The sequence below is a fragment of the Sapajus apella genome, unplaced genomic scaffold (genome assembly GCF_009761245.1).
Source record: "Sapajus apella isolate SASKATOON/1434 unplaced genomic scaffold, GSC_monkey_1.0 scaffold58, whole genome shotgun sequence".
Taxonomy (NCBI): domain Eukaryota; kingdom Metazoa; phylum Chordata; class Mammalia; order Primates; family Cebidae; genus Sapajus; species Sapajus apella.
In genome coordinates this window covers 2,665,442-2,685,906 of record NW_022436998.1, presented here as the reverse complement: position 1 = coordinate 2,685,906, position 20,465 = coordinate 2,665,442, and positions in this window count along the sequence as shown.

Sequence of the window (20,465 nt, the reverse complement as noted above, 5' to 3'; positions counted from 1 at the left end):
ATACATATCTGGGAGTGAGGTTATATATACCGGGGAGTGAGGTTATATATACCTGGGAGTGAGGTTCCTGGGTCATATGAAAATTCTATTCTTGACGTTTTGAAGGACTGCCAAATTGCCTTCCACAGGGGCTGAACCATTTCACATTTTCATCCTATTTTTTTAATAATCAATTTTTTGGGGGGTATGAATTTACATGCCTTAAATCACACACATTTTAAGTATACAGCTCAATGAGTTTTGTCAGATGAACACATTTGTATAATCATCACAATCAAGAAAGAAAACATTTCCATCAGAAAGCTTTCTCATGTCTGGAGTCAATTCCTCTTTCAGTCAACCACTGTTTTCTCTAACTGTAGATAAGCTTTGCTTGTTCTAGAACTTTATACTAATGGAATCGTGTGGCATATACTCTTTTGGATACGAAGTCTTCATAATGAACATTTATGTCTTGTAGATAGCATATATCTGAGTCTTTTTATCTAGTTAAACTACAGGCACATACCACACCTGGCTAATTTTTTTTGTATTTTTTGGAGAAGGAGTCTCATCATGTTGCCCTGGCTGGTCTCAAACTCCTGGGCTCAAGTGATCCTCCCACCTGGGCCTCTGAAAGTGCTGGGATTACAGGTGTGAGCCACTATGCTCAGCCTCGATCTCTGCCTTTCAATTTGTGGCTTTTACATTGAAAGTAATTCTTGATGTGGCTGTGTTTAAATCTATTAAATTGGTGCAAAAGTAAGTGCAGCAAAAACCATAGTTACTTTTGCATCAATCTAATATTATTTTGCTACTCATTTTCCATTTGTTTATTCAGTTTTTTGCTTCTTTGTTGCTCCTTGTCTGCCTTCTTTTGGGGTTAACCTTTTTTTTTTTTTTGTTGTTGTTTTTTTGAAGCAGAGTCTTTCTCTGTCACCCAGATTGGAGTGCAGTGGCGTGATCTCAGCTCACTGCAACCTCTGCCTCCTGGGTTCAAGCAATTCTCCTGGCTCAGCCTCCCAAGTAGCACATGCCGCTGTGCCTGGCTAATTTTCTTTTTTAGTAGAGATGGCGTTTCACCATGTTGTCCAGGCTGGTCTTGAATGCCTGACCTCAAGTGATCCACCCGGCTCAGCCTCCCAAAGTGCTGGGATTGCAGGCTCTGAGCCACCATGCCCGACCACCAAATATTTTTTGATATTCCATTTTGTTTTCTCTGTTTGTTTCTTTTTTCTTTTCTTTTTTTTTTTTTTTTTTTTTTGGAGATGGAGTCTCACTTTGTGTGCATTGGCACAATTTTGGCTCACTGCAACCTCCATCTCCCAGGATTAAACATTTCTCATGCCTCAGCCTCCTGAGTAGCTGGGACTACAGGCATATGCCACCATGGCTGGCTAAATTTTTTGTGTATCTATTTTGTAGAGATGGGGTTTCACCATGTTGGCCAGACTAGTCTTGAACTCCTGACCGCAAATGATCCACCCTCCTCTGCCTCCCAAAGTGCTGGGATTTCAGGTGTAAGGCACCACACTCAGCCTATTTCCGCTGTTTTGTTTTCTTTTTTTTTCTTTTTTTTTTTTTTGAGATGGAGTCTCACTCTGTTGCCCAGGCTGGAGTGAAATGCACGATCTTAGCTCACTGCCTTAACTTCTGCCTACCAGGTTCAAGCAATTCTCCTGTCTCAGCCTGGGATTACAGGTGCCCACCACCATGCCTGGCTAATTTTTGTATTTTTAGTAGAGACGAGAGTTTCACCATGTTGGTCAGCCTGGTTTTGAACTTCTGACCTCAGGTGATCTACTCACCTTGGCTTCCCAAAGTGCTGGGATTGCATTCGTGAGCCACAGCACCTGGCCTCCTCTATTCATTTTTTTAGATATATATTAAAAAACATTTAAAGTGGTTTCTAGAGGTAATAGTATGCATCCTAATCACATAAAAAACCATTTCAAATGGATTTTATTATCTCACATTTCATAATCACACTTCATCCCTGACACTTCATACTTCTGACTTCCTAATTCACAAATGAAATCACCTTACAGCACCATAATTCTATTTGCACCCCCCTTATCAGAAAGGTCTTATTTCATAGGAAAAAAACATGATTAAGACACGTTCCCTTCTCTTGGTGAGCCCAGAGTAGAGGGGAAGACAGATATCTAAAGGAAAGAATTGTACTGTGGGAAGGCAAAGGTAAAGCTGTGGGGTGGGGGGACCCCCGTAAGTACCCGGAAGGAGTCAGAAGCCTCAGCCTATTTCCATATAAATAATGAAGAAGAAAATAACTAGAGACATAACCAGAGTAGTTATTCATATGTGATCTTAGTTATTCATAGGTGATCTTAGTTCTTTTACTAATGCCTTTCAGGTCGTGAAGTGTGAACCTGGGGTGACATTGTGAAAGGAATGACCCTAAGGCAAGATGCTTTAAGCCCTCTGTCAGGCAGGTGTAAGGGCTGCTGGAGGGCGCCTCGGCTGTGCGGCTGCGCCAGCACTGAGAAAGTGCCCGCTGCTTAGCCAGCTAGGGAAGGTGACATCCAAGATGGCTGAGATGTCTCCTTCCTGGGGGAGTTAGGAGAAAACTCCGCTTCTCTGAGCTCTTGCGGTAGGCCTGATGCCATCAGGGAGGCCCACAGACATCTGGGGGTTTAATTGTCTCTATGTGATGCTGTGCTTCCGCGGTCATGTTCCATGTCCACCCTCATGTTCCGCTTCTGCACCTGGTTCCTTTTTTCTTAGAAGAGATAATCAGTAAAAGTAACATAAACCTTAATGCCTTTGTTCTTTCTTGACAAGTATGGAAAAAGTGCTGACGCATTATGCTCCTTACAGGTATAAAGCACCGCACCCAGCCTATTTCCTCTATTTTTTGTGGAGGAAATTAAAAAATTTATTTCATCTTGGCTACCTGAAAATCTTGGGCCCCCACCTATATGACACATGATGTACTTGACTCTATCACTGACCACCAATGCCACACCCTACCTACCCTGCCCCCAGCTTTGTACTCAATAAAAGTCAGAGTGTCCAGTCGCTCAGGGCCACTGCCGGACTCCGCGGTTTGGTTAGCAGTGGATCCCTGGGCCCAAACTCTCTTTTCTCTGTCTCTGTGTCTCGTGTCTTTCATTTCTGCAGTTTCTCATCTCCATACCAGCAGAGAGGGGCTCAAAGGACCCTGTAGGGCTGGACCCTAAATAAAGCCCAAAAGGGGGGCAGAAGTAGACTCAGGTGGGGAATTATCAAATCTCATCAAAGAGGTAGGGAATCCAGGGGGCTTCACAGAGGAGGTGCAGGAGATGGAGTTGTAAAAATAAGTGTGGCTTACTGGGGCTAACAGAGAAATGGTACCATAGGCAGAAGGAACTAGAAAGCATAGACAGCACAAGTTCAGTGTGTCTAGAGCAGGTAATAGGCAGTGTGAGAAGAGTAAGTAGATGAGGCTGAAGTTCGAGGCATTAACTCTGGATCCTGGAAACTGTGAGTCAAATTCTAACTTCAGTGCATGGGTCATAGGGAGTTGGTTAATAGGGAACTTAAATACATTCAGATTTGTTTTAGGCAGTGATGGCTGGATTGAAGGCGCCAAGACAGGAGGGTAGAAAAAGGAATTTGAAGGAGAATTTGGTGGTGCCTGTGAGAAACAAGGGGTGTTCTAATGTGCCTGGACGGCGGGCTCAGAGGCAGGCATGAGTAAGGAGCAGAATCATCAGAACTTAGAATCAACTGATGGGAGGAATGAGCATGAAAGAGGTGCCTGGGATGACCAGAGGTGGAAGTGACCTTCACTAGGATGGAGCGGGCAGATGATGGTCAGTGTCAGGAGAGGGAAGAAGATGAGGAGTTCAGGATGGCATGTATTGACTCTGTGGGTGTCTGTGGAATCTGCTGGGAATGCTCAAAAGAGAGCTGCAAATGTGGTCTGGTGTTCAGGGTAGAGAAGAATGGAATTGGAGTCATCAGTGAATAGTGTGGGGAGGTATGTGGCAATTATGGTTATGGATGAAACTGACCAGGCAAAACTTACAGAGTTGGAATATCAGGCTTCCAAGAGAAAGGCTTGGAAAGGGACTGAGGGGAAACATCCAAGAAGATGGTGGCTTGCCAAGATTCCATGCTCCGAGCTAGCATTACTGGTTTTATCCACTTGTTGAATATTCCTGCTTTACCTAAGAGGACATTTCATGTTAGTTGGGTATGTGGGTTTCTTACCCATCATTAATGTACCAGTATCCGCTTCTCAAAGCCCAAAGGAGGGGGATCACATGACCAACCCAATGGGTCACCAATGGATCATAATCCCTGCCACCATGCAAGGGAAAGAAGGATGAGACACCCATTTCTGCCTTTCTATCCCTACTGAATCTTGTCTTCATGCAGAACCTCAATGGAGGTGAAAGAAGCCACCATTTATTGAGGACCTACTATGTACTAGGCACTGTACAGACAATTTATTGATATTATTTGCCCTTCCAACCCCACAGAGAAGTGTCAGAATGCTATTAGCTAGTGCGGCAAAAAACACTCAAAAGGTCAGAATTGTGAAATGTACTTATGGCCTGAAATTTTTGCCGTATTAACCTATTCTAGTATTTCCCTTCTTCCGTTTCTCCCATTCAAACAGAGTTGCCCTGTGCTCCTGAGCTCAAGGCAGATGTGAGACAGAACTTCCTGGCTTTTTCTTTCCAAAAGCTTAAAAACATTAATAATCGTATTTGAGGAAGGTGAGTAGGAAAGGATTTTATTCACACTTTAAAAAAAGCTTCTGGGCTAGTGAAGAGTAAGTAGAGCAGAGAGCTCTCTTTTGTCATCAGAGCTGCAAGGTAAGTGCTTCCCAGTGTGTATCCAGGGAGGGAACAAGGACAGCCTGGCAGAGAGTCTGTGCTTAAAGGTGGCACAGAAAAGGGATGAGAGAAGCATTGTGCAGATGCCTTGCAGACAAGAACAAGCGTCATTTTGGGGCTGATCTGTGGGAAGCCCTGGCTGAAAACTGATGGACCTTTTCCGTGACCAAATTTACGCTCCACCTCTTCTCACCTTCCAGCCTTGGAACAGAAGGGGACCTGTGTTGCACTAGTGATCTGGGCCCCCAAACTCAAAAACTGAACGTCACTGACTGGCAGCACTTGCTGACTCCTCCCACCGTGGCTGGTTTCAGGATATCAATGTGAGCTCTCTGCAGAACTGGGAAAGGGGCGCGCAGTCTGCTCCCGTGACCCATAGAGCTAGCTCCGCCACACCGCTGAAATAATTCTCCTGGACCCCCCGCAGAAAAGACTAGAATTATTCTTTCTTTTTTCTTTTCTTTTTTTTTTTTTTTAAGTCATAGTTTCCTTCTTGTCGCCCAGGCTGGAGTGCAATGGCACGATCTCGGCTCACTGCAACTTCTGCCCCCTGGATTCAAGTGAGTCTTCTGACTCAGCCTGCCAAATAGCTGGGATTACAGGCATCTGCCACAATGCCTGGCTAATTTTTGTATTTTTAGTAGAGATGGGGTTTCACCACATTGGCCAGGCTGGCCTCGGAACTTCTAACCTCAGATGATCCGCCTGCCTCGCTCTCCCAAAGTGCTGGGATTACAGATGTGAGCCACCACACCTTCTTATCAGCAAAATAGAAATTAAGTTGAAATTAAAAAAACATACAAATTTATCTTTCTTGCCTACCTAATTTATGGACAGAGATTGTATGTTACTTAATTATAAACACAAAGAAAGTGGCTGACCTGGCTAAACCCATGACTGCCTGAATCCAAAGCCTTGCCAGCTTTCTGACTGATTCTTCTCTGGGCTGAATCCCTGGGGAGTGCTTGGCTTACTCTACTGTCTGAGAGTCTGTTCTTATTCCTTACTCTTGCCCTTCCAGGGTCCTAAGAGGAGAATATCTTTGGCTGTGAGAGGGTAGTAGCCAGGAGCATGCATCTTTTTAAACCATCCTTCTCCTTGCTCTAGTCCATATTTCCTGGAAATCACTGGGAAAGGATTTATGTTTTACTTTCGGGTTCTGGACATGACCTAATTGTCCACATTTGGTAAGTGAGATCTGGCCAGGGAGGTGAAGGGGAGGGAATCTGTTGATGATCATCTTGGCTCTGTGGCTCAGTTGTCCATCCCTTAGAGATCAGGAAGCAACGATCACCTATCCCACTCACTGTGGTGGGTAATTTAATCCCCAGAGAAAGGGCTGATATGTGGTATTCATGCTACCACTTCTCTTTTCTGGGCTTATGACTGACATCACCAAGTTATCACAAGATCACGAGGCTTCATAAGCCTCAATGCTGTACTCTAGGAAGCTACAACCAAACCCAAAGAAGGGGGCTGGGCCAGGTGGTCAGCCCAAGCGTGGTTCTCAGCTCCAAACTCACCCTTCCATACCCGCTTTGTGATGCTGGGGCTGCGACTCTGCCCACCAGGGGGAGCTAGAGGAAAGCAACTAGGCAGGAGGGGAAGGGGGGGAAGAGAAGAAGTGGGGGAGGGGGAGAAGGGTTAGGGTTGGGGGTAAAGAGGGAGGGGGAGAGTGAGAAGAGGGAGGTGGGAAGGGGAGGAGAGGGAGGAGGGAGGGGGAGGAAGGAGGAGGGGAAGGAGGAGGGGAAGGAGGAGGGGAAGGGGGAGAGGAAGGAGGGGGAGGGGAGGGGACAGGGGAAGGGAGGGGAGAGAGGGGAAGGGGAAAGGAAGGGAGGGAGGGGAAGGGGAGAGGGGAGAGGAGGTGAAGGAGGGGGAGGGGGAGGGGAGGGGGGAGGAAGAAGAGGAGCAGCATCCCTCTTTCCTATCTGCTTGTGGTTTCTGTCCATATCAACCAGGCAATGCTTGTCCAGCCAGATGACAGCAGTTTCTTCTTGTGGCAAAAGCTGAACTGGTTTGTAGTTTTTTGAAAATTTTTGACACCACCTTCCTGGTGCCCCTCAAAGACAGAGGTACTAGCCTGCCAGCCGCTTCTTCAGAGGTCTGAATCTTGCCTTTTCCAACCTTGCATGTTGCAGTACTTCCCTCTGGGCTCTGGGTGTGTGGGCGGAGCTGCTTCCCATAGTTGCCATCTCCATCATGCCCTCGAGTTCCGTTTTCACCCTTTTGGATACCTAGCTAACAATTCCTCATATTCGATGCTGTTAAAATCACCAGTGTGAGTTCTGTCCCGTGACTGGGCCTGACTGCTATTGTGCAAATGAGAGAAAATCCATTTGCCATCTCTGGACCAGGCCATTATGGTGGTGTCTACGGTAGAAGCTTCGCTACACAAAACCCAAGACTCTTGTAGGGTCTGAAGACAGCACAAAACTAGCTCTACAAGCACAGGGAGGCAAGAAAATGCACAAAGGTCCCTGAACACCATAGCCCTCTTGGTTCCAGTCCTCTAGGAAAACTTTTATATCACTCAGGATGGGTGTCCAGGTGGCAGCCTGCCCCGGAGTGCAACAATTACATCTCAAGCTTTAGGGCTGGGATGGAGGAAACTTTAGAAATCAGCCTCCTCACCTTGGAGGATAAATCCAAGGCCCAGAAAGGGGAGGGGCTTGACTCAGGTAACACACCAAGTGAGCATCAGGGTGGGATCAGACCCCAGGTCTCTGGAACCACGGGGCCTTCCTGGGTCATGGACTGTTTCTCAACTCTTTCCACTTCTGAAAGATGCTGGAGATGGCTGTTGTGCCACGTGGTTTCTTTACCACATCCGATAAAATAAAGAGAAAGAGATTTCTTTTCCAAATATGCATAAAGAGCACGCATATACCTACATGTAACTAGCTGTGAGATTGTGGATCAGTTTCTTAACCGCTGTTTCTTGCAAAATGGCAGTTATAGTATTTCCCTCTCCAGGTAAATAATGGGGTAAAGTGTTCTCTTAATAGATGGTAGCTGTGGTTGATAAATGACTAATACTTGTTTTAATACAGTATATAAGCTTCTTTTTCTTATTGGTCTTTTTGACTCTGAAACAAAATCTTTTTTCCCCCCAATAGCACGATCCTGGTGTAAAGCCCAAGCTCATGAAATGTTAGACCCTTTTTCATTTCATGTTTTCCTTTCATTCCCACCAACACAGTGACTTGAGGCTATTTCTTCGTGGGAATTGAGGACTCTTCTCCCATCCTCTCTTTCTAACCCTGGAAGAGGTCTCTTCTGTAACTGAGCAAGGCCTGATGACCCATTGATGGGGTCACCGAGTGTGGGGCCTTCTAGGCTTGGCCTCCAGGAGAAAGGACCCCATAAGGCCGTCACCCAGCCCCACTGATTCACACCCAGTGATTTACCGAGCACTGGGGCTGCTGACACCTTTTATGCCTCTTCTTCTAGGCCAAAGAGACAAAGCTAGGGAAGACGTGGCTGGGGACCCATCCCTGGGTCACCTCTGCAGAACTCTCCCATCATTGATGGTGTCCCTTTGCCCTGGAAAACAAAACCTAGGCCCCTTGACTTTGGGTTACCAGCACTTTGGCACCACCTTTGAAGCAATGATCTGAATTTACGACACAGGCATGAAAGCCCGTTTAAGGCTCTGCCCTCTTCCCCGGCCGCTGAACTTCATGTGGTCCAGAGTAAATCACTGTAATAGCCATTGGGCCGGCATTGTTGCGGCATGTTTTATACCCACGCTGTCAGTTATTTGGGGTGGTTAAGCTGAATCGCTGAGTCTCAAGTTACAGTTGTTGCTTTCTCTTGCCTTGTGCATAATCATGGAGAGACATGACAGCCAAAGGTAGGTTCAACACAGGACCTTTCAAGCAACTAGATTCATAAAAGAGAGGGGAAGAAAAGCAACCTACTTTCTAACACACAAAGGAATTTCTTTTCTCCCTTTCTCCTGGGACAAAGAAGCCACTTTCTCCTGGGAGAAGGGGTGGTTCCTAGACTCGTTTCCCTGATGAATGGACTGCATGTCCTGGAGCCCTCAAGTAGCCACGAGCTGAGCCTTCCCAGTTCTGGGTCCTTGGCAGGCAGAGGTGGGCCAGTTGATGCTGCAGTCAGAGCAAAAGGCTTTACCCTCTCCTCCACCCACATCTGTAGCCAGCATGCGTTTTCATCATGGGTGCCTTGCATGGCAGGTGGATCACTGTTTGCACTTCTGCATCCGTGGAAGGCCTATAAAGGCATATACCTCACTGAGCCCTTCACTGAGGCAGCCTGGGAGCCCAAGTGCTGGAATAATAAGTCCCCAGGACACGTTATTTATGGGCATGTAAGCTTTTTCTCCTGTCCTGTCTGTAACTCTTGGGTCAGGTAGATACAGTTGATGGTGTACTTTTTCTTTTTTTGGCTGGGGGTGGGGAGGTCTCGGCTTGTTCACCTCCTGATGGGGTGGAGGAGGGCGGGGCAGAGGAAGAGGCAGGTGTGCAAATGCAGCCTCTTCCCAGCCTGGGTGGCCCCGCCCCGCTGCATGCTTCCTGAAGTCCTGACCTGGAGCCTCTTCCTTCTTAAGGATTTCTGCCCTTCATGTATCTCTGTTTTTTAATAACTACATTGTTATGACAATGCAATAAGCACTAATGCATTCTCCTGGTTAAAAGGAGACAAAAGACGTTTAGTGCAGTCTCCTTCCCTCCTCAGACCTCACATTCCTGTTCCTCACCTTCCAGAAGAAGCCATCATTATTGATTTCTGGGTTTGGATGGCCATCCGTGAATTTACTTTTTTTTTTTTTGAGATGGGGTCTCGCTCTGTCGCCCAGACTGGAATGCAGTGGTGTAATGTCAGCTCATTGCAACCTCTGCCTGCCGGGTTCAAGCGATTCTCCTGCCTTAGCCTCCCATGTAGCTCAGATTACAGGTGTGCACCACCACTGCTAGTAAATTTTTGTATTTTAGTAGAGATGGGGTTTTACCATGTTGGCCAAGCTGGTCTTAAACTCCTGACCTCAAATGATCTACTCACCTCAGCCGCCCAAAGTGCTGGGATTACAGGCATGAGGCATGCGCCAGGCCTGCATTTACTTTTATTTGTATGAAAATATTGGGGATGAAAAAGGGGCGGAAGCAGAACTGTAATTTGCCTCTTGCCCTGGCTGTGGAAGGACAAGGCCAAGGCTGGACAAATCAGTCAGTTCTGTGTCTAAGAGCAGAAGGCTGCTGGTGTGAGGGCCTTGAGAAGGAGGGCAGGTCCTTCTGAAGAGGGGGCAATGTAACCCTGATAACAGTGCATGATTCTTCCAGAAGCCTCGAGGGGTTTGTGGTTCCAGTCGAAAGATCAGGTCTACTCTCAAGTCTGCTAGGAGAGATGTGCAGAGAATTCAATTTCTGGTGACTTCCAGGTGCAGTCACGCCGGGTGTGGAGAAAGAGGAGGGAGGGGAGTAACTTAGTTGTGATGGTTGGTGAGGAGGAGCCTCCTGAAAGTGGTCATGTCTGAGCTGGGTTTTGGAGGATCCATTGGGGTGGACCGGGCAGACAGGAGGGCTGTGAGGGAAGAGGGAACCCATGTGTGCAAAGGTTTGGCAATGGGGAATCGTAGTCAGGTCAGCCTCGCTGAGCCTAAAGCATGTGTGTGTGTGTTGTGGGGCAGGGTTGTGTGTGTGTAGGCATTGCATGTGTGCAGGGGTGAGGTTGGAGATGGAGCTTGAGAGTCAGGTAAAGCCTGGACGGTGAAGGGAGCTGCTTTGATTGATGGTTGGGGACACAGTGTGCTTCCTTCTCTTATTACTCATTTCACAATGATGTATGAAGCAGCAGCAAGTGTCAGACACAGCACTGAATGCCTGGGAGACAATGGAGAGCAAGGCAGCAGGGTCCTCCTGGACTGACATTCAAAGGGTGTGTGTTAAGGGGGAGGCAAGGGACAGGCAGAAACTGTAGAAATTCCACAAACACAGACCAACGGTCAGTGTTCCAAGGAAGAGCATGGTAGAGGAGCCCAGGGGAGCTTGCTTTGAGGAGGTGATGTTTCAGCAGAGACCTGAGGATGAGAAGGATCTAGGTCCCAAAGAGCAGGGAAGACATATCCAGGTGGAGGGAGCAGTGGGCAGGTCAGTGTTTGAATGAGAAGGGAGGTGGGCAGCCACTGTGTTCCCAGGTGAGCGCAGAGGTGCCCAAGCCAAGATGAGCAATCCTGTTGGGATCAGAGGGGACCACTTTAGCATAATATTTGGGGAAGCAGAATCTGGCTCCCAGACAAGTGGCATGTGGCAGCAGGCGAGGCTTCAGAAAGACAGGCTTTGTGGCATCATAGGATCCAGGTGCCAGAGCTCAGGGCCTGGCACAGGATCAGGGCTCCACTGCCCACTAGCTAGCCCATCACCAAGTCTGCCTCACAGCTCCTCCTAATATTAGCTCATGAACACGTCTGTTCCCACTGGCATCCTGGATCAGGCCACCATCCTGCGTAGATCCAGTGCCTCCTGACTGGTCTCCATGGCTCCATTCTTAACCCCACTCAATGTAGTCTGCAGGCAGCAGCCAGAGCGATGTTCTGAAATGGAAATACAATCATATCACTCCCTATTCAACGTCCTTCAGGTGTTCCCGTTGGAACAGGGAGACCTGGGAGATCGTGTGAAGGCCTCAGACTCCGTAACATGATCTGGCCTTGCTAAGTGCAACGTCATCACCCCTCAGAACTCCCCACCCCCTCCACCTGCCCTGACTCATTTTCCAGTCAGAAGGAGCTCTTTTGAATTCCCTGAATTGGTCTTGCTGGCTCTCCTGCCTCCGGGCCCCTCTGTGTGCTCTTCCCTCTTCCTGGAATTCTCTTCTTCTCACCTGCTGGGTTTCTCTGTTCAGGAAGGCCACGCGGGGGGATAGGTGCCCCCATGGCAGGCCACGCCTACCCATGCCCTAGCTCTTAGCATCCTACATTGAAACTGCCTGACTTCTAGTCTGTTTCCTATACTGGACTCCAAGAAGAAAGGGCAAACCGTGTCGTTCGCACTTAGCAAAGTCTCTGGCGTGCGGCTGGTGCCAATAGGTCTTTGTTGTTGAATGACCACAATCTGAGATGTGAGAAGGAAGAGCAGGAGCGAGAGCAGGGCTGAGGATGGAGGGGTTGACGGTGATGTTATGAAGAAGGATGATGGCCAGGGGACAGCAGTGATGACCATGGTGAATGTTCATTGGTCCTTCCTCTGTGTGAGGACCAATATAAGTGTTTTACATGTATTCATCCATGAATCCTCCTGAAAACAATATGAGGTAGACACTGTTAGTATGACTGTTTTCCAGATGAGGAAAGTGAGGCACCGAAAACTTAACGGATCTACCCAGAGTTATATAACCAGTGAGAGGCGTTGGGAGTCAAGCCCGGGTGGTTTAGTGCCTACATTGTATGTACACCATAAAAATATACTCACCCCTCCCAAAAATGTATTTAATTTGGGCTCTTCAAACTTAAAGTGACAATGATCCATTCTCTCAATAGCTTGCACTAGCCTCACAGGGGTATGAACAGTTCAGCTGGTTCCGATTGCACAGGTCAAAATATTCCATTAGAATTGGAATCCCAGAGGTGTTACTTTGGCCAATATGTGAGTTCTAAGCTGGCCCCAAACTCCAACCAGTGATGGGCTCCAGTGAACGGCCATGAACCTATTGCCTCATGCTGGGGGGGCTCCTTGCAATGACTTTCTAAATAGGGAAGGTTGTGAGTAACAGTGGATTTTGTTGACAAAATGACTATGCCGGCTATGAAACTTATATCCTGCTTGGCAGTATAATAATTGGCCATATCTTCAGTTACTATTAAATGTCTACATCTGATTATGGCCTCCATACTCTTGTAAACTTGGGGGCACATGTGATATGGGTAGGGACATTTTTGTCCCTATATCATTTTTGAGGGAAAAGGATGAATCATTTGATTATTCAACACATATCGATTGAGTATCTGCCCTGTACTGGGCAGAGGGCCAGGTGCTGGGTTTACAATAATGAATAAGATAATGTGGTCCCTCATGGAACATACATTATAGTGAGGAACACAGATGAGAAATAAATGAATAAAAAGCAACTACTTTTGTGATTAATGTTTGCAGGTAACAAACGAGGGGCTGGGTTAGCTAATAATGGGGTGGTGATGGTAGTTTTCAGGCTGTTGTTCTATGTTGACCACTTTTAGTGCCAGGACCTTTGGGGTTTCACTAAAAAGAGGGTGGAGACTGGGTGTGGTGGCTGAAGCCTGTAATCCCAGCACTTTGGGAGGCTGAGGTGGGAGGATCGCTTGAGTCCAGAAGTTTGAGACCAGCCTGGGCAATATAGTGAGATTCTGTCTCTACAAAAAAATTAAAAATTAGCTGAGTGATGTGGCACATGCCTGCATGTCCCAGCTACTTGGGAGGCTGAGGTGGTAGGATCACTTGAGCCCAAGAGTTCAAGGTTACGGTAAGCTATGATTACACCAGTGCCCTCCAGCCTGGGTGACAGCAAGACCCTGTTTTCAAAAACATAAAACAGTGGGGAAATTTAGGGTAGTGTCAGATCATAGGAATCATTTGAAGGATGATACCTCTTTAATACACCTGAGATTCTCTTGAAAATAAACGACAGGAAGCCGTATGAATCCCTGTTGAATGCTCTGTGAGCAGCCCTTCACAACCTTCACTCAGAAGCTGAGGGGCTGTGTTTCCAGGACAAGAGACTAGAGGTGGGCCTTTTAGGTCCCTCAGACTTTGCTGATGGGATTGTAAAGTGGTACAGTCTTTCTGCAAAAGTTTTGCAGTATGTATAAGGAGTATTAAGTGAGGTAATCCATTCTAACCCTGGTAATCCCCCTCTAGAAATTAATAGTGAAGAAATACTCAGAATTGAAGACAACAGAGTTCTGATAAAAGTGTTCATTCCAGGGTTGTTTAGACCTGATAGAATGTATAAATACTTATGGTTCATTTACATGATGAATTATAGTGCAGTCATTTTTGATGACTATTGAATGCTGGGAAATGCTCATATATAAGTTAAGTGACAAAGCAAAGCATGAAAGTATAACAAAAACAAAACAATGGTAGGAATCTATTTTTTCTTTTTTTTTGAGATAGAGTCTTGTTCTGTCACTAGGCTGGAGTGCAGTAGCACAATCTCAGCTCACTACAACCTCCACTTCCTGGGTTCAAGTGATTCTCCTGCCTTAGCCTCCCAAGTAGCTGGGACTACAGGTGCCTGCTACCATGCCCAGCTAATTTTGTATTTTTAGTAGAGACAGGTTTCACCATGTTGGTCAGGCTGGTCTTGAACTCCTGACCTCAAGTAATCCACCTGCCTCAGCCTCCCAAAGTGCTGGGACTACAGGCATGAGCCACCACGTCTGGCTGGGAGTCTATTTTTAACAAACATAGAGATAGATGTATGCAAAAAAGATGGTGAAATGTTATCAGTGGTTACCTCTGAAAGGAGGAAGTCAGGTGGTTTTTTAAATCTTTGAACCTTCTGTGGTTTTCCAAAATTTCTTCAATAATCATGTCCTATTTATAAACAAAGGAAGAAATTTAAAAGTGTACCTTTAGGTAACAAATAAAATTGTGTTGCAAGGTAAAACTGCTTCTGCTAGTTCCTGAACCTAAGGGGTTGTCGTCTTGGAAAATAGGAAAGAAGAGAAGTGAATCCCTTTAGGAAAAATCCTGTAGGTCCCTTACCTCACGAAGGCTGTCCATGCCTTCTCTGCTGCTGCCTTAACACATGTTCTGGCAACAGTAAAAATGAGTCTGGCACATGAAGAACCAAGGAAGGAGTCTTCCCCCGGGTTTGTTGGCAAGTTCATAATAGCATAGGTGTAAGATACAAGGAACTAAAAAAGCAAGGGCTGACATTTATTGAGTGCTAACTCTGCCAGCCATGATGCCAAGTACCACAAGTACCACTGCCCTCCCCACCAAACACACACCCCTCTTCTTTCTTAATGTATTTACCCTCACAGTGACCTTGTGAAGTTGGTACTGTTACTATTCTCATTTTAAAGATGGGAACACTGAAGGCTTTTTTTGGCCGTTCTTACATTGCTATAAAGAAATACCTGAGACTGTGTAATTCATAAAGAAAAGAGGTTTAATTGACTCACGGTTCTGCAGGCTTAACAGGAAGCATGGTGCTGAGATCTGCTCGGCTTCTGGTGGAGCCTCAGAGAGCTTTCAGTCATGGCTGAAGGTGAAGGCAGAATGGACATGTCATATGGTAAGAGCAGGAATGAGAGAGAGAGTGTGGGGAGGTGCCTTACACTTTTAAGGACCAGATCTCATGTGAACTCAGTGTGAAAGCTCACTATCACCAAGGGGATGGACCAAGCCATTCATGAGGGATCCGCCCCTATGATCCAAACACCTCCCACCAGGCCCCACTTCCAACACTGGGGATTACACTACAACATGAGTTTTGGTGGTGACACACATTCAAACTATATCAGGCCTAGAAGGGTGGGATGCCCTCATCACACATGCCTACTAGGTAGTATTGCCAGAACTTGAATCCAGTTGAAGCTACTCTGGGGAGTGGAAAAATCAGTGAATAGGGAGGAGAGAAGGACAAATGATGGGAGAAACCAACATGGTTCTGAGTGGTAGCCCAGTAAGCCCTGGGTCCTCTGCGGTCTGGAGAACACAGCAGAGTGGGATGCCAAGAAGCAATTTGGAGCAGGGGAAAGATGGCTGCCTTCATAGAAGAGGGCCCCAACAGTTCCAGCACAGTCTCTTAGGTGGGCCACCCCTATGACCTAGAAAAAGGTTTTTTCCCTCTCAGGGCAGCAATACAAAGATTAACAAAGAAAGCGTTTATAACTGATTATGAATCCTGGTATTTGAGAAAGTTTTTCTTAAAGGTTAAGAAAGAGGCACAGAGTTTTGAAGAGAACTTCTGGGCACCTTCCAGGACTCCCCAGGTTGATAGCAATGCTTTTCATTCTGACTTCACTTTGAACATACGGCGTTTTCGTTCTGTGACACAGACAGGCGAGCCCCTGGAGTTACCCTTATGTTCATCAGCTTCTGTTGAGGTTGTTTTTGGCACCTAGATGGAGAGTGAAATTGGAGGCAGGCAAGAGGAAGAGTTTTCAGAGATTTGTGAGCAAAAGAAAATAGAGGTTTCATATGAAAAACAAAGCCTGTTGCTGGTAATGGAAGGGGAGTGGTGGCAGGAAAAAAGAGAGCACAGCCTGGGTGGGAAGTGAAGGGACGACCAGTTCTTCATATCTGTCACCAGGGGGCAGCGCTGGCATAATACAGCCTGGTTGTGCCTTGTATTCTAGTCCCAACAATTGGTAGGTTGCTTAGGGATGCGGAATTCCCAAATAACTAACACATTATAAAATTAGTACACCTTTGAATACGTCTGTTTCCGCCCACTTGACATCAACATCTATCCAAGCTAACAACACATCAAAAAAAATCTTGCAAGAATACAGGATTTCATGAAACATTCTAAGGGTGATGTTGGAAAAGTCCTATGATTTCTGAAAAAGTTGTTGAAAATGTGAACATCACTAAATCAGTCTGCTGCCAACTGAAGAAAAGAAAGGTGGCATGATGCTTCAAAAGAGAATGACTTGAATAGGAAAGGCTTCAGGAAATAATAGATGAAGTCTTGTAATATTTTTGTGAAAATGACTATTTTTGTGATCATACTGCAGAATAAAACCTGAAGTGAAGGTATTGCTATTGTACTGTCATGTAATATTGGCAAAACATTGCACCAAAACCCCTGAAACTAATTCATTTATTGTTTGTTCTAAGAATTAGAGCACATTTACCATTATTTTCAAAATTTGGTTAAATATAAGCTGAAATAGACTTATTTTTATTTAGTTTCATTTTAAAAATCATTTTTATTCGTTTTTGTCATTATGTTACTGTTTACTACAATTTTAAATTTTTGTTTAAAGAGGTTTCACTTTGAGTATGAGGATTTTAAAAATCAATGAATAGGGAGGAGAGGAGGACAGTATTACAGGTAAAACGGGATTTTACAATTTTAATTATTATTTTTATTAAAGTGTAATTTTATTTTTTTTGAGACAGGGTCTGACTTTGTCGCCCAGGCTGGAGTGCGATGCTATCTCAGCTCACTGCAACCTCCACCTCCTGAGCGCAAGTGATTTTCATGCTTCACCCTCCCAAGCAGCTGGGACCACAAGCATACATCACCATGCCTCGCTAATATTTGTAGTTTTTGTAGAGGTGGGGTTTCGCCATGTTGCTCAGGCTGGTCCTGAACTCCTGAGCTCACGTAATTCACCTGCCTGGGCCTCCCAAAGTGCTGGGGTTACAGGTGTGAGCCACCACGTCTGGCCTAAAGTGTAATTTTTCTGACACCAGTTTTACTTAGATAAGAGGGCAGTATGTTTAACGTTTGATCTTAACCTAACAGTTACCTTTTATTACATACACCTTACCAGACAGACTTTGCATTTATGACTTCATTTGATTCTCACAACCTCTCTAAGAGAGAAGCAGTAGTATTTTTAGTACCATTGCAGTGAAGGAAACTGACGGTAAGTGGTAACCTTGAGCCTTACAGTTAGTAAATGGAATAGTTAAGATGTGAATTCAAGTTTGACTCCAAAGAAAGGGTCTTCCTTCTTTTCCTTTCTCTCCTTTCCGTCCCTGCCTTTCGTCCTTCTAAATTTTTATTGTAGAAAATTGCAAACATACACAAAAAAAGCAAAGCAGTACAATGAATTTCCATGGAGGCTCTCCCCAACTTCAACAATGATCACCTTTAGGCCAATCTTTCAACTCTACCTCCCATCTCTCCTTTCACCCCCAGGTTAATTGCACAAAATTTGCAAAATCATATCATTTCAGCCATCAGCCCAGAATATTTCAGTGTGTATTTCTAAAAGATGAGGACTCTTTCATTCTAAACATGACCACGATATCGCTGTTACCCTTAAAACAACAATGACAATATTATCCAACATCCATATAGTCTTTGAAACTTCCCTGATTATCTCTAAGTTTAACGATTGGTTTGACAGAGATCCCACATCGCACATGGTTCATCTATTCCTCAGATCTCTCTTAATCTGCAGATTTATTCTCTATTGTTTTTCCCCTTGAGATTTGTTGAAGAAGCATGTTGGTCCTGAGCATTTTCTGCAGTCTGGATTTTGATGACTTCATCCCCAGATGCTACTTAGCATGCTCCTCTGATTGGTTATTTTCTTACTTTTTAAAATGCATTTTTGTTGTGCTCCCACTGTGTTTATAGTGGTGGGTTCTCATCCACTACTTCCCTCCCACATGAGGCTTAGAGTCTAAGGAGGGACACAGACACCATGCAAGTAAACAGATATAAAATTTTATTTGTACTATATTTATATAGTATATAAGTTTGTACTGCTTATGATATAAATATAACTCTATTTGTCTTCATAATACTATGAAGTAAAAGCTTTTCTAAGAAAAAATTCACCGGGTGCAGTGGCTCACACCTGTAATCCCAGCACTTTGGGAGGCCGAGGTGGGTGGATCACCTGAGATCAGGAGTTTGAGACCAGCCTGGCCAACATGGTAAAGCCCCGTCTCTACTAAAAATTAAAAAAATTAGCTGGGCATGGTAGTGGGTGCCTGTAATCCCAGCTACTCTGGAGACTGAGGCAGGAGAATCGCTTGAACCTGGGAGGCAAAGGTTGCAGTGAGCTGAGATCGCGCCATTGCACTCCAACCTGGGCAATAGGAGTAAAACTCTTGTCTCAAAAAAGTAAAAGAATAAAAAATGAAAAAAAATTATACCTAACAAGACATTGTGATGTCAAAAAGAACCAGACAGTTTTCAGCTTTTCCCTGTCAAGTCAACTATGTATGACCTTGAGGGAGGGGGTGTCCCTTACTACCTCTGGGCTTTGGGGTCCTCTTCTTTTTTTTTTTTTTAAGTTAATTCAGATGTACGTATTCAGAAAACAATACTGAGGTTAAAGAATATGTGACTTACAAATGAATACAGCGTCCTTTTCGTTCCCAATCTCCATATTGTGTAGGTTCTGGGCCCCTGGGTCCACCTTTTTCTTTGGTCACTGGATTAACATCATCTGGAAATTTTTCCAGTGGTTCTTTCTCTAAGTGGGAACCCTTTGGTGCATCAAAACGACCTTCTGGTAACTTTGGCTTCTTTTTTTTTTTTGAGACGGAGTTTCGCTGTGGGGTTCTTGTCTGGAGTGCAATGGTGCGATCTCGGCTCACCGCAACCTCCGCCTCCTGGGTTCAGGCAATTCTCCTGCCTCAGCCTCCTGAGTAGCTGGGATTACAGGCACGCACCACCATGCCCAGCTGATTTTTTGTGTTTTTAGTAGAGACGGGGTTTCACCATGTTGACCAGGATGGTCTCGATCTCTTGACCTCGTGATCCACCCGCCTCGGCCTCCCAAAGTGCTGGGATTACAGGCTTGAGCCACCGCGCCCGGCCTAACTTTGGCTTCTTAAGGGACTGTTTGACAAGTTCAGACTTTCCTCCTTGAGAAGAACTTGTTTTCCTCAGAGAATGACACAAAAGGGGTGATCTTGCCGTTCTCCACGTGGTGGCCAAGACTCGGCAAAGGAACCCCTGAAGCCTTGATGGGGTCATGGCGCCGACTCCTGGGGTCCTCTTCTTAAAATGCTAGGTATTGACCAAATGACTGCTTTTCCAATCTTCTTAAAGCAATGGAAAACTTTACCTCTCCTGCATGAACTCTCGCCCTGAATCCTAATGGGTGAAGTAGGGGACAGCCATTAGGTCCTGCCTGCTCTCACTCTCTGACCCCAACTTTCAGGACCACCTCTAACCCCCTAGGGCAGCCGCTGAGATACTTCTGTAGAACCTAGGTCTCCATGTACCAGTCAAAACCACTGGATTAGATAATGTTTGATGTTCTTCTAAGCATCACCAGTGTCAGGCCTCCATGTGCAAGCCCAGACCCAGAAAGTCTAAAGTCCTGCCTGCCTCAGCTAATCACCCCCACCAGCCCCCCGCCACCCCAGCAGAGCTTCCCCTTGGACATCAACCCACCCTGCCATCTTAACTGTTATTACAGTAATGTGAATACTCCTCACCTCACCCTGCCATATTAACTACTCTTACGCCTTACCCCACCCACCATTGTAACTGAACTTATGGTAATGTATATTCCTTGCCCCTACCCCCACCACTGTAACTGATCTTACTCTGTTAACACCCCTGCCCCCTCCCCCCAAAATTTGCTCCAACCTATAAAACCAACTCCTATCTCACTGCCCTTCGCTAACGCCCTTTTCGGCCTTAGGCCACCTGCACCCAGGTGAATAAACAGCCATGTTGCTCACACAAAGCCTGTTTGGAAAATCTCTTTATTAAATGTGTTCAATATTCGGTACTGTTGGACGTTTTAACAACCAAACCATGAAAAAACTGGGTGGGTAATGCCTCAGTTTCCCGAGGCATTGAGAAATGCCTCCATGGGGTGGGAGCTCTGTGTTTTGTTCTGTCTGTGTGTGTTAATTTATCTATCAATGGCGGTATGACATGTCAGGGCTGTTCTGGCATGTCACACCTCCAATCTATTCCAATCTCCCTTTTTAGTCAGCCCTCCTTCAGTTGCAAGTGCAGAACCCAATTCAAACTTGTTTG